This window comes from Esox lucius, chromosome 1 (assembly GCF_011004845.1).
Source record: "Esox lucius isolate fEsoLuc1 chromosome 1, fEsoLuc1.pri, whole genome shotgun sequence".
Classification (NCBI taxonomy): Eukaryota; Metazoa; Chordata; class Actinopteri; order Esociformes; family Esocidae; genus Esox; species Esox lucius.
The window spans coordinates 4,421,676-4,437,298 of NC_047569.1; the positions used below are offsets into that span (position 1 = coordinate 4,421,676).

Consider the following 15,623-nt stretch of genomic DNA (forward strand, 5'->3'; position numbering starts at 1 on the left):
ATAATAATGAATACATTAAAACTATGAAATAACACAAAAGGAATAACATACCTCTTGGCTGCTTTTCCTCAAACCTAATTCTAACAATAAAACCTAACCCCAAGAAAAATAAAGCTTCATTTTAAAGTAAGGACCGGACAACTTTCCTCACTTTGCATGAAAACAGGAACACATACCTTCCCGGGACTTTGAAGAAAGGCTTTGATGCATTGGTCTTGGCAGTGCTCAGCAAGGCACCCAGCAACTGCCCTGACGACAAACACTACTCTGACTACAAGCATAGGCGGAGACGTAGAATCAAAGACAAAACAAAGGAGAAACCCAGTCACGATGAATTCCTTACGGACACGCCGAAAGCATGCAAGCCCACAGACCCATGCGTTATCTTTGGTGCAGAGCCAGCATGTACATAATTAAAAGGAGTGAACACAGATACACAACAGGAAAAAACAACACTTGCACACACCTCCGCATATCCGGTGATAATCACAACTACAGCAGTCTTTCCTTGGGGATCACCAGGTCCAGAAAAGAAACCATCTAGACAAGATGATTAACCTGGATCCCTTTTGTTATATTTTCCTAATGTATGTTCTATCATTACAAACTTAACCCCTATAGGAAATGTCTATACTACAAGTGTGTGTCTATTGCGTTTTCCATCAGCCCCATTCAGAAGGGCAGTTAGTCAGGCGGGCATCAGTCAGTAAGATGGGCAATAAGTCAGGCATAGTTACCTGCTGCTAACAAATGGTCAGTCAGTCAGTGGGACGGACAGTTGGTTCCCAAAGCTAACAACTACTGATAAGATGGAGGGAGATGAAGGGGGCAAAAAACCCTTCCAAGGTCTTTTTACCCACAAACATGGCCACTATGTTTCAAAACAGAATAGCCGACTTTCGTCAGAAGCAAAAAGTGTTTAGCTGTGACAGCCATGGTCTGCTATGTGCCTGGAGCTGCTCTGGTCTGCCTCTCTGACCATGTTGGAAATTTATGATTCTTATAAAAGTAGCTATTTAATAAACAAACAATCCACATAGTACTTCAAATACATTGCAAAGTATTCAAACTCCTGAGGGATTTTGCCCCATTCTTTGTAGATTTTGCTCCCGGTTTTTCAGAAAACATTTTATCTTACCACTAGGAGGACTTCTAAACAACACTAAAAGTTCCTAGCTAAGAGTTTCCTCTTAAAACCTATTCACAAAGCTGCTAAGACCAACTTTCACTAAGGATTGGGGAGAAGTCTTGAGCTAAGAGAAAGGGCGGGGTTGACCGCGTTGCTATGGATGATGTCGTGTTCCACGAACAAGCCTACTTACTTTGCCAACAGTGATTGGCTGTTAGGGGATGGGTCTCTGTCAGTGAATTCATAGCAATACTGTACAAACCAAAAATGACATGCTGAAATTTGTGCAATTATGTGTCCCATCTACAGCACCAACTACAGCGCGTGGCCCAGCTATGGCCATGAAGTCGGATTTGTTTCTTTGTAGCTGGTAAATGAGGATACCAAATTATTTATCTGACGATGTGGGGTCTGGAGAAGGCATTAATTGTTTGATGTAATATTCTACTGACAGATGACTGAGATACAAAGCTGCATTTTCCATGTGGCCAAGTAGCGTAGAGTTCTCAACTTTGATCTCAGATGTTATTGCGCTATTTCTGTTTGTTGGTGAAGTAACTGAATCCCTGACCAGCTCTACTAAGCCAATACCTTTTGAAAAGCTTGGTGTCATTAACTCTAAAACGACGACATGATTACAAGGCGGATTGCCGGCAGCAGCCCTTTTATTTACACGAATATTTGGCACATCAACCTCTGTCTTGTTTTGACCTGAATATGCTGTTGCGAATCCTTTTGCGTTCAAACAGTGGAGAGGTTGGAGTGCACGCAAGGTCCCCCTGCTCAAGCCAGCGCATGTCCAGGCCCGTCTGAAGTTTGCCAATGACCACCTGGATGATCCAGAGGAGGAATGGGAGAAAGTCATGTGATCTGATGAGACAAATATAGAGCTTTTTGGTCTAAACTCCACTTGCTGTGTTTGGAGGAAGAAGAAGGATGAGTACAACCCCAATGTTGAGGGGAGGATGGATGGGGCCATGTATCGCAAGATCTTGGCCAACAACCTCCTTCCCTCAATAAGAGTATTGAAGATGGGTCTTGGCTGGGTCTTCCAGCATGACAACGACCCGAAAAACACAGCCAGGGCAAATAAGGAGTGGCTCCGTAAGAAGCATCTCAAGGTCCTGGAGTGGCCTAGCCAGTCTCCAAACCTGAACACAATAGAAAATCTTTGGAGGGAGCTCAAAGTCCATATTGCCCAGCGACAGCCCCGAAACCTGAAGGATCTGGAGAAGGTCTGTATGGAGGACTGGGTTAAAATCCCTGCTGCAGTGTGTGCAAACCTGGTCAAGAACTACAGGAAACGTATGATCTCTGTAAATGCAAACAAAGGTTTCTGTACCAAATATTAAGTTCTGTTTTTCTGATGTATCAAATACTTACATCATGCAATAAAATGCAAATGAATTACTTAAAAATCATACAATGTTCTGGATTTTTTTTTTAGATTCCTACACTTACAGTTGAAGAGTACCTATGATAACATTACAGACCTCTACATTCTTTGTAAGTGGGAAAACCTGCAAAATCGGCAGTGTATCAAATACTCCCCACCGTAACATAGTAGTGGACGGTAGCCTTGCGGTTAGAGCTACTGACTAGTAACTGAAAGGTTGCTTGATCGAATGGAAATTACCTGATGCCTCAGATTCTGTCCATCTCTACAACATCTCAGAAAAGAGCACAAAGGGGAATTGTTCCAATAAATCAGTAATGCATCCTTACCCTCCTTGAAATAATAATCTCAGGCCTGATTGAAGTTAGATTGGTGGAGTTAAGTGATATCTTTCACCCCTGTCCAATACGAAATACATTGAAAATAAAAGGTAAGAATTTTGTAATTAATTGAAAATTGTCTCTGGCCATTACAGAGTCAAAAGATTCTGTAAACGTAAACTCACTTCGCAGCATTTTCTGTGGGCTTTAAGTTTGGGATTAAGTTGGCTCAGCAAGACTGAACCTCAAAAGACTTAAGTGTTTTGTTTTTTTATAGATAGTTAATGTGGTGGAGAGTGTGGGTGGTTAATAACTGAGTGGTGTGTGTGTGTGTGTCTGTCTGTGTGCACACCTTTGACATCTGTTCCCCTATGAAAGTTTGTTTCCTGGAGTGCTAGTTTGCATAGAGACTGTGTGTGCATGCATGTAGTAGTTAGCACTGCAGAGCTATGTAGTACATCTCAGCAAACACTGACTGCGTTTGAAGCAAATTAACACTTGGATGTCAAACCTTTAAGGCTTCATCGACAAATGAACATTCTCTGGCATTTCCACGTGAGCCACTTGAATAAGTAGCTCTTAACAACAAGGAAGATGAGGTTAGAAGTTTATGGTTAACAACACTCACCAGTACAGTTTCCCAATATGTGCTTGGCAAAGTTCAATTTTAGCCCACCCACACAATCTCACACCTCTTAGTCTTTTTTTTTTTGGAACTCAATGTTTGGAGTAGAGTGAGCCAATAGGTCTGACAATACCATAATACTATTATAAACCATTACAGAGTGCTTTCTGAAGTAGGTCTCCTAATTTGGATCCCAGTCTGGATAACCCACACAGGCTCAAACTAAGGCTGCTCCCCCCTATTCCTTATATAGTAAACTACTTTCTGGTAACAAGTTAGCCACCCTATATTGAGAGTGGCTATTTCATTTGCAGGCCTCTACATTCTGGGTTAATGACCAGGCAACCGCATTTCTTTCGTGGTTGAGGTAATTCTTCATGCACTGAAACATGAGTTCACCGCCTCTGTGAGTGTGTCAGGATATCCCCACCCAGCTGGTACATGACTCCTTCCGTTTAATTACCTCAAAGACTTTCCACCAACTGTTTTAAAACACCTAGCTAAACACATTTGGAATGGCTCTTTGAGGACAATAACTTCAACATTCCTCTCAGTTTCAGCTGCGGTGCTTTGGAGTGCCAGAGGAAATCCCTTTCTAAGAGTTGTATCAAAGCCCAAGAGAAACTCCAATTGCATGGAATATAACAGAGGTTTCTCAAACCTCAGGAGGACTGCCCTTGTCATTGGTACTGATTAAAGTCAGAATACAGGCTGCATGTACAGAAAAGGCCCATCCATTTACTTTTGTTTACTACTTTTGACCAGAGAACCGGGCTCATACAGAATATGGGCCTCATTCAAAAGTAATTCACAATATCGAGGCAAGGGTGGCATTTTGGAAACAGACACACAGTAAAACAAAAGCCAACAGTCCGCCCTAGCCGATTATGAGGAAAGAGGAAGACATTTCCAGATGTATGAGCATTCCTGAAGCTCAGAGCCACTAGTCTGAATTACAACGTGCGGTTAAGGCTTTAGCAGAAATTAGGTTTCGCATTTCACCTTGCTCTGCTGTGTGGACCAGGATAAAATAAAGGATGTGTTTGTGTTAAATTAATTGAGGCCCATTTCTCCAGTTACAGTTATTGCATCGTCCATAAGAGTATTTTCTCCACCTCGGCCATTGATCTTGGCGTACATTACCAGAGGCACATGCTGGAGGCCAAGACGTTCATGAAAAGCATTGTTCTCCATTTCCTTTCTTTCCCTCCCTGATCTTCTTTCGCTCTCTGCACTGTCTAACTATTTATCCTGTCTCCCACTGGCATCTTGGCTGCCCCCACCTTAGCACTCTAATGGTGGAATCAGCTTCCTCTTGAAGCTAGGACAGCATAGTCCTTGCCCGTTTTCCATACATTTCTGAAACCCTGCCTTTTTAAAGAAAATCTGAAGTAACTCAGGGTCTCCGTTGGTTACCTTTGTTAAACTAATGCTTTACATTGGTATTATTTTTTTTCTTCTGTTTCTTCGAGCGCTGACAGCACCAGCCGGATGTGTTCACCCTTTACTTTAAAAAAAAAAAAAGAGTAAAATGTGTTCCTTCTTGCTAACAGCTGTGCAGTAAAGAAATTCAGCAATGGGGAAACCTAAAGGGAGTAGGAAAACCTAATCCAACTGTGTTCTGCCCTTTCAAAATCTCTAGAAGAGGATGTTAGTATTAGAATTACACATTAGAAGTATCGTTTAAAAGACTTTGAACACTAAACTTAACCCGCTTTAGCTGGAACACACTTCTTGTCTTCATTGTTCTCTGGGGAAACGTACAATACTGTATGAAAATGCATTGAGATAGGTATCACTGGTGCCTTGACAGGATCCCACAAATGGACAATGCCCTCAATTGTGTGTTCAGGATCTTGAAAACAATCTACAGGAGTAAACTACTGGTGGTGTCTACAGTGTTTGTACTACGCAGCATGGGTTTGAATCCAACCCACTGGCCTTTCAAAAAATCTTTCCCTACGCTATCCAATAAAAGCATCAACATGGCAGATGAGCGATAAAGATAGATGGATATGAAAAAGATTATTATACAGACTATGCCAAAAATAAAAACTATCAATTCACCTGCCAGAGCACAAAGTTACTACCAAGAGTTATTCTCCATATTGAAAACTGCCTGTGTAAGTTTAGAAGGGAGTAATACAAATGTACGCAACCTGTATCAGTTTTCAATGGTGAAATTAGAATTAAATCTATCCTCTATCCACTTGCCCACAACAGCTAGATCCATCAACAGTAGCTGGCGTTTAAGAATAATTCCCCTCAAAAAAACGTCTGCATATTTATAACATTGGCCACACCTATGCCCAGAAATGAAAGATTATCATTTAGTCAGGACTCCATAATCTTTCATTTCTAAGCCTCCATAATCATTCCATTTTAGGCCTAAATGTGGCCAATGTCATAAAAAAGCTTTCTAGGTGCAATATTGCAACAAACTGTGTGATTTGAAGTTTAGATTTTAATTTAAATTTTTTGAATAAAATTTTTTGAAATGTAAAAATGTAAAATGGAAGTTCCTTTTTTACTGAGCAGGACATATTTTGTGCAGTATAATATTGTTAAAAATATCTATGTTTGTAGAATAGAATTTGATGTCTGTAGAGTATATAATGACCATTAATAAATAAATAAATAAATAAATAAATAAATAAATAAATAAATAAATAAATAAATATATATATATATATATATATATATACTAACAATGCTCATACATTAATGTAAACACACAACACTTACATTTAAATTAACTGGGGCGGGGGGGGGGGGGGGGGGGGGGGGTCATTGCTGTTTTGTGAATATTGTTTGAAATCTCTTAAGGATGCATTTGGGGATTTTTGGACACTTGTTGTAAGAAATGCAACGCCAAAGCAAAAACAGCTAAGTTTCAATATGTCAGATATGACGATAAACTCACCGGACACTTTATTAGGTACACCTATCTAGCATCAGGTAGGACCCCTTTTTACCTCAATCAGCTTTAAGGTTTGATGCAGCACAGATTCAGAGATGCCATTCTGCACATCTGTTGTAAAGAGTGGTCATTTGAGTATGTGGCCATTCTGTCAGTTTGAACGATTCTGGCCATTCTACTCTGACTTCTCATTAACGAGGTGTTTTCACCCAAACAACTGTTGCTTTTTATTGTACCATTCTCTGTAAAATCTAAACACAGTATGGTGAAGATCCCCGGAGGTCACCTGTTCCTCAGATGCTAGAACCACCAAGTCTGGCACCAACAATTATACCATGGTCAAATCTTACCATGGTCAACCTCTGCCTGCAAGCTTTATATATTGAGATGCAGCCACATGATTCGCTGTTTGGCTAATTGCATTAACGAGCTGATGTAGCTAATAGTGGTGATTCAGTGCAAAAGCCATAATTATTATTATGCAGATGAGAGATATCATATATACTATGATAGTAAATGTTATTGTTCTGTAGAATTTGGCCCAGAGGCAGCATATAGAGATTAAACAAAAAAGGTCCAAGAACTGATCCGTGTAGAATTCCACATGCCATAGCTACCCTATCATTTTCATGATTGCCAACAGTGACAAAGTAACTCCGGCCTTCTAAATAAGACTTGAACCAATTAAGAACTGTCCCAGAGAGTCCTACCTTATTTTCCATACTGTCCAGCAGTATTCTATGATCTACAGTGTCAAATGCAACTGAGCTGGAATGTGTCCCAAATAATCCTCCATGTCTCAAAAGAGTGCACTACCTTAGCTAGGGCCCATTAAAGAAAGTCGGCAATTTGGCACAGCCAAACACTGTTTTACCAAGCAGATCAATTAAGAACAAATTAATCCAGAGACATTGCCACCCTACATGAAGAGAGATCTATAGCAGCAACAACAAGTAGGCCTAATAGCAGCCAGAGGACTGAAATCAGACAACAAAAGCATTGCTAATGGGCACTTCAGCACAATTCCAGCAAGGTTCTTTTCCCATGTAAACATTTCAACTCTCTGGCTCTGGTTTTGTCCTTTAAACTTAGAATGGAAGCTGCAAATTATCTTTAGTGGCTGTTTTTTTTTCTGAATGTGTGAAATGTGCAGGCCCCTCTGGACAAAGTAGGCTGTGGTAAAAAGTGCAATCGGGGATCACGTTACCCACAATTCCCTTCTTTTTCCTTTTCTTTTCTTAATAAGAAATAGTGTCAAGGCCTGCAAGCTCTGGGGAAATGTCAGTACACAAACAGAAATCATTAGTAACCCCGAGAAGAAGTGCTTTGAGGACAATAACTTTCCTCCCAGTTTCAACTGAGGGCTACGGAGTGCCAGAGTAACTCCCATTCTTTGAGTTGTCTCAAAGCCCAAGAGAAATTGTGCAGGGTGTGTTTAGAATAGAACAGACATGTTTCTCAAACCTCAGGAGAACTGGAATTGTCATTTGTACTGACAGAACATCCCAAGTAATGACAGTTGATAACTCTACACTATGTAGAGACACACCTCCCAGGTGATGAGTTGAGGGGGAGGCCCTAAGATGGCAGCCTCCACAGCAGTAGGCAGCAGTGGCCAGTATGTGGAAAACAACAGTGGCCTGGTTGACATTAATCACAGTAGTCATTTCGAATTAGCCACTAGAGCTCCGTGGCAGAGCAAAACATCCAGGTAACGAGAACAACACCCTGACCCTGGACCTCGCTCCCTGCCAGCGCCTCTTCATTAGCATGTACTGATAAATTGGTGCTTCAAACTCTAGTGCACTCAGCTCCTAACAGTCACACAACTCAGACACACAAATTTTAAACACTGTTATCCTTCGGGGGATGTGATAGCGAGAGACTGTTGGAATGAGCAGACAAATCAGACTCCAGTTGAGAGGAATTATTTGAGAATTCGGGCACTGAGCAAGAATGTGCCATTTCGACATTTACATTCCATTTGCATTTTAGGCAAGACCAATAGTGAATGGTCTTATTAAGCAGACAGTCTTATCTAGAGAAATGTACATGCACAATGAGGTGCCTTGATGGACAGGACCAACAGATTTTTCATCTTGTAGCATCAGGTGAGCAAACCTATCCATTACTGGCCAATAGCTCTGTCCACTACGTTACCCCAGCATCTCAGTAGACAATTTATGATCCAGATGCAACAGAAATAATCTTTTGCCACTTTACTGATAATTAATTCAAATGCAAATCAAATGCCAAATGGAATGCTGTCACATACCACATCATGATTTTGTAAATTATTTCTACCTTCAAATGTTTGGTATTTGTAACAACACTAAGACAAAATGCTGGAATTTACAAATTCGTTACTGTAGCTGAAAAAAAGATTAAGGGGACTCTCTGTGATTACATGCACTCCTAAGATGCAGGTCTAGGTTTTCAAGCTGTGAGGCAAAACACTGATAAACAACAGGGGTCGAGAGAGAAAGACGTCAACCCAGAGCATGGAAAAAGAGGGAGACAGACAGACAGAAAGAAAGATCCAAGGAGAACAAAACAAGATTTGTATTGTCGCCTTCTTAAAGAATGCTAAGTCCACTTGGCCCAGCTGCCTGAGGCCATCGGTTCCATCTAAAACAGGCACTTGTTTCCATTGCAATCAATAGGCTAAAACAGAGTCAGAACAGGAATCCTACATTGAAGCCGGAGCTGGCAGCAAACTCCTAAATGACTCCAAACTCCTAAACAGTCCTCTTCTCGTCAAGAAGGAAGACAATATCGACATCTAATCAAATACAACATCTACAAGCCAGGAACACTGTAATTAGGAGAACCGTCCCAATGATATGATCTATACTCATTAACAAGCATTGGATTGGTAGGGGTCAGCTGGAGTTAATTTCCACCTTGTTGTGAAATATCAGTCATTAATCTCACTAATTTATTTTAAAATTAGCTAAGGGAACAAGAGCAAACTTTGGGGAGGTTGAGATAACTGGGGCAAGGCTATACAGCCTAAACCTTTTGTCTAGTGGTCTGAGGGCCAATTTTACTCTATCAGCATTCAGCACGATAATGAAATGTTTATAACAGCATGACATACTTTCTAGCTGTGGCGGTTCCTGTCTCTCTCCATGATATCAAGTAGGCAACTTAGTCCAGAACCATCTGGCTATAGTATTAGTAGGTTAAGGAAGTGAAGAGTTAACATGATTAGTAATGTTTCCTGTCTACAAAACATCTAGTATGGAGAACAGCCCTGTGACATCTTGCTTTTCTTTCCTGTCACCATCTCCTTCAGTGGGTGTCAAGAACATGCAAACAATTAATAAAAATACAAATTAGACTCGTTTTTGGTTAGTAGGACTAAAATCGCCAGTAATTTAGATAAAACAGTTATTTAGGAAACATTTTCCAAGCATTCCAACAAAAAGCTAAATCATCCTGTCTCAGTTTAATCAAGATAGAGAATTCGGGGGTTTTATCTTTTTGGAGGCTAAGTTGAGGTAAATTTGCAGTGTGCAAATATTTTTATGATGATGATTCAGACTCAAAATCTTTTTCCTAGTCGCGTTTCAGCCTGACCAATTTCTGCCTGTGGCTGAATCTAGTTGCCCACCCTTGTCCTACAGACTGAGCCATCTTCGCTTCCTTTAATATGTACCCCAAATGGCACAACAATAAATACATTTACTAGGACATTCCTGGCCAGGCGAGTTGATACAATACTGTCAGCCTAAATATGGAATAATGTGCCATTAAAACGTAATACACGCGCTTCTGCTTATTTCCTGGTTTGGAAAATTAATATCATTAGGCTGTGCCCCGGCCGTTTTACAGATAATACGATCACATGATTTGGCATAATGTCTCTTTTCGTAAGCGTCTACCTGCACGCAGAGGTTTATGCATCCGGTTAGTTGACTAACATAGCTAATAGGGCCTATGTTTCCACCCACACGCACAACCTTATTCACTATCCATTCACAGGTTTATATACAGCAGTTAATGTTATCCACCTTAGTTAAAGAGAACCAAGTTACTAATCGCTTGTTATGTAGGCCATCAAATCTGTACGAATATTCTTTACTGTCGGTTTGTTTCACCAAGCGAAAAACAATGTGTTCCTTTATAGTCTACGTTATTTATTATGTATGGTGCCGCCAATGAGGAAAAACAAAGACTCAGTTCCAAGAGCCGCACATCTGTATGCAACTGAACAGGCTATATCTGTGTACAAATCACAGTGCATCAGTTCCAACTGGCAGCATTTTTAGTGCACTAGATTTGACCAGACCCTATGGACTCCGGATTATGTAGAAATTTACCAGAGCCCTATAGTGAACTCCGGATTATGTAGAAATTGAGTGCAATCTAGGAAGACATTTATATTTTTTGTCGTTGTTTGAAGGACAATTTAATGCATGTTCTAAACTTTCATCCTTTATTTTAAACATGACAAAGAAGTTTGCGTTGACTGCTTTTTTCAACCCAGGAACAGCCTGAAATTGGAAATTCATCTATCAAACGCCCAATCTCCAGGAGGCAAAATACTGCAAAACCTCGGAGATATTCCGGCCGGTTGCCAAGATTAATATTTGATTGTCTACAGCAATTAGAGTACGAACAAATAGGCCTGAAGGTTGTGAGGGAGGCCACCCTAGCTGGAACGCTTTCATTTGCAATATTCAATCTAATATTCCCTGTGCTATGTGGACGAGTAGTCTTGGTATTCTTCATCAGTAGCCTACAAAATACAGGCGACAATCTAATAATGTAGACATCCAAATGTAAAATACTGTCACGACGTGATTTTATCTACAGTAGCATGCAATTTTCTCTTTACAAAACTCTCCGCGACAGTGACTCCCATCAGCAACATCGGCGAATTCAGCTGACCACATCACGCATCGTTGATTTTGGTGTCCAAAGATTAGGCTACTATTTACACAAAGATTTAGCAGAAGTGAAAATTGTGAAACAGCAGATCAAGATCAATTTGAAGCTGTGAAACACCAGACACGTGTCAAAACATTTTGAAATTGTCTCAACTAAAGTAAAATGAGAAACGTTTCTATTTAAAATGACTTCCGAATTAGTGATGCTCCTGATGTGTGATACGGATAATACAGTCGAGGTAGCGCCGTTGATGCTAAAAGAGGAATGGGAAAAGAGACGGTTGCCGCTACACTGTCGCAATATTCTTTCACTTGGTAGAATTTTAACCACCCACCTAATGCTGCGGATCCAGTGCGGGAGAGTTGATCAAGCTGCTTAACTGTTACAAAGAGTAGAAGAACGTTGCTTGTACATTCCATTCGTTTTAATTGCTCAATGTTTTTCACTGATCTGACACACACGGTTACTTATTACTGCATTCCCTTCAATTGTCTCGCTGCAAAACGCGTCACCCCCACTTTCCTAGAGTGGTGCCCTAGGCCTGAAAGAGCCGGGGATTGGACAACCTGCAGACAAGAATTCAACGAACAGTATCTGTTCATGACAGACGATTGGTTAAAATGCTTTGTGGGGCGTCAACACCATTAAAGAGACAGTGAACACATTCATCACAACTCACAAATAAAAATTGGATTTGTAAATGTGAAAAAATATTTTGTAAATAAAATCATTATCTGTAAATATTTTTCACAAATAAAAACATATTTTACAAATAAAACACAAATCTGTAAAAATGTTGTTTAACATTTACAAATGTTGACAAAGAATCTCAGGTCTATTTATGGGTTTGAATTTTATATTTACAAATTTTTTAGACACATTTTCCTTCGGCAAATTCTCCTGTGCGTGGTTTCAGTTAGAGGGCTTGCTTGGTGGGACTTATGGAATATCCGGACTGGAGCCTGGTTGATTGGAGTCTATAGGTAGCTAGGACACGTTCATTACTTGAGTTAAGCTACAGTAGCCTACTAGCTGACTAAATAGCCAACCAGATGTAGGCTGACTTAACTAACTGTGCTTAAGTTAGTTACCTGAAGTACAAAATATTTTTTCACATTTACAAGTTGTGATGAATATTCACACAGATTTTCTATACATATTTACGAATATTGAGACACATCTAACTCCATACTGTTGGAGCTCATGGTAAAATGAAATGGCAGCGTAATTCCTTTCCTCACATTTTATCTGTTCCTTCTATTCTTTTACTCCATTCTATCAACTTTTTAACTCGTTCAGCTAGCACAGAGATTTGAAGGAGCAAATTAATTAACAAGACATTAGTACTTTGTTAACAGTGTTTACTTTGCATAGCATGTCGATGCCTATGATAAATGAAACCCATTTGGGAATCTGCATAAACAGTGCTAGTGTTCTCAGTTGGGGATGTTGGGGGCTGTCTCAGCATAGTAAGAGCAGATACAGGCACGAAAAACAAAGGAGGAAAGTAGTTACACATTTAAGGAATTAACTTGGCTTGATAAATGAATGCATAAATATTGAATAGATGGATGAGGCTCTTATAGCAATAACCCTTAGTTAAAACAATCAGAAATTAGTCACCCTCCCTCCCTGAAGGACTGGCCAATAGAGTACTGTCATCAACATTAAAGCCTGGACTGACCATCCAATATGTTAATAATAGTTTTGACCATGTTTTGTAGATTTGCAAAGTTTGAAATTACATTGTTTACTAACATTCTGTTAGTTCAAAGCATTTTTCCACCAAAAATGTAGAACTGTTCGGGGAAAGGTGGGCAATCTCTTTATCCTTGTTTACCCCCATGATTCCCAACTCTGCCCTTGATATACCCAATTAGTTGAAGGTCTGGTGATTAGTTGACAAATCAGATGCAATATTCCAGGGCTATAATTTTTTAAAATCCTTTTCGGTGGGCTAGGAGACTGGAGTTGGGAGCCACTATCATACCATTAATGAGCCTAAGCCCTTAATTGATAAATGCAGAACCCTAGGTTGAATTTGGGATTTTCATTAGTTGTCGGTTATAATCATCAAAATTAAAATAAATAAACTCTTGAAATATATTAGTCTGTGTGGAATGAATGTATACATTATACAAGTTTCACTTTTTGAATGGAATTATTGAAATAAATGAACTTTTTGATGATATTCAAATTTTATGACCAGCACCTGTAGTTCTTAAGTTTTACCCAAAACCCTTGTGTGTTGATTGCTAAAAAACATAAAAAACATCAGACCATAGAGCCAGGGTACAATCAAAGCCCTGGGTACTGTGTTAGGATATATGGCAATTTGGACTCCAGGAGATTTTAGGCAAAAACCTGTCTGCCTCTGCCAGCAGGCTAAAACTGGGTTGTCATTGGATCATCCAGGATGGAAACATTCCAAAGCATACCACCAAATCCACACAAAATGGTTGGCTGATCACAGAGTCAAGCTTTTGCAGTGGCCTTCACAGTCCCTTCACTTAAATACCACTGAAAACCTGAAGGGTGAGCTGAAAAGGAGTGAGCACCAAGGACTCTAAAGGTCCTGGAGTTTTTCTGTATGTTGTTAAATCCTTTTTATGTCTTCTCCCACTTCATCAAACATTATTAGATATGACTCAGAGCTGTTAGATTAGAGTTTTAGATTAGATTAAATTCAACTTTATTGTCATTGAACAGTACAAGTACAGTACAACAAAATGCAGTTAGCATATAACCAGAAGTGCTATTAGAAGAGGGCAGAAATGTACAAGTATTTACAATATTTAATAAAATGTATGTTACAAGTGGGATGTATAGATGAAGACAAAAGCAAAGGGAGGGTGCCTTAAGTATTAAATGCTATGATGCCTATAATTGTGGCATGCATGTTTTTTAATCAACAAATTATTTCTTAATGAGAATTGTTGTTGTGCATGCTATTGACATTGTGCTACTCTGTCTGAAAAAAACACTGATATAAAATAGAAAAAATGCAAGCCAACTGCCCATCAAGATGTCGTTATTCTGGTTTTGTGTGGGCTGTAGACATAACCAATAGAGAGTTGCTGGCATCCCCTTACTGTTTTGTGTATTATTTTATTTTAAACAGTCTTTCTCAACCTCTCTTTTTTACTTTCTTCTGTCTCCCTGTCCCTAACTGTCTCATCCTCTCTCTCTATCATTTGGTCTCTCTGTCTCTCTCAGTCTCTTGGCTTGTCCCTCTTTCTCTCATTCTGTCTCATCCTGTAATGGTGTCTCTTTCTGAGACATCTCTAGCTAGAGGCTAAACACAGCAGTCAGAGATTTGGTTAGCAGCAGAACTGACTGATCTCCCTGGCTCGTAGCCTCCTCTGTAGCACTGTGGATCTCCAGCGCTGACTCACCAAGTAGCTGAGCAGGCTAGTGGTCTGGTAGGCTGAGTGCACTTCCTGGCTACGTCCCAGTTGGACACGTATTCCCTTTACACTCCTTTTCAGGACAGTTCATAGAGTTGCCATTTTGAAATACACCCACTTACTGTCAGCAGGAAGAAACAGAAGTAAGCAGGATGTTGCTATCTTTTGATATTTTTTATGTGATGGAAGGTATACTTCTTTGAGCAATGATCCTTGGTACACTGTTTTAGAGGAAAGAGAACCTGCGTTGAATGTCCAAGTTCATGTTTTTACATTTTTTTCTTTTTTTTTCTTTCGTTTTTTTTAGCAATGAAGGGGCACGCAAGCAGCAGCATTCGTTCTGGCATGTTTTTCTCTTCTTTGTTTTGAGCATTGCTGTAAGCAAAGCTCTGCCACCTCCAATAAAGATAAACGTCTCATGAAATACAAGCTGGGTTTCAAGCTGCTAGGAGCAGGGTCGAACAGTCATCAGAATGCAATCACATAGTCTCGATTTACTTACATAATCTGGGCTAAATTTCTGTAGGGCATGCAGAAAACCTTGACCCCAAGTTCCCTAACCTATCCAACAGATTTCTTTCAGCCCCTTGGGAGGTCAAAGCACCAATTGCTCTGGACTATTGTTGTATGTTTTGCTTTAAATTCACCTTAAATCAACAACGTTTTCTCTTATTGTCATGAGAAAATGTATCAATATTAAACCGATTTTTACACTGCACCATGGAAAAGGTTTAGTATGTTTTTCTTAGATAAATGATTGATTCACACTAAGTGTCTACATCTTAAGATAGCTAGGTAAGACAGCCACATATATCAGTGTCGTAGTAAGGACATTTTCCTGTCAATAAAAAGGTAATTGCCAAAGTCAGTGCTGGCCAGACCAATGCTCTAATTTCTTATTTTCTTGTTGATTTAGGGGGAGGGTGTAGG

At 39.8% G+C, this 15,623-nt stretch overlaps 1 protein-coding gene across 2 annotated transcripts in view; it reads right to left on the reverse strand.

The window, feature by feature from the left end:
* Positions 1–11,844, reverse strand: part of tpst1 (tyrosylprotein sulfotransferase 1) — a 61,683-nt gene extending 49,839 nt beyond the window's left edge. For both annotated transcript variants that reach the window (XM_010879950.5, XM_010879131.5), the window contains exon 1: positions 11,621–11,844. The gene's annotated coding sequence lies outside the window, so the exon portion shown is untranslated. The remainder of the gene's footprint in view (positions 1–11,620) is intronic.
* Between the last annotated feature and the right edge of the window lie 3,779 nt (positions 11,845–15,623).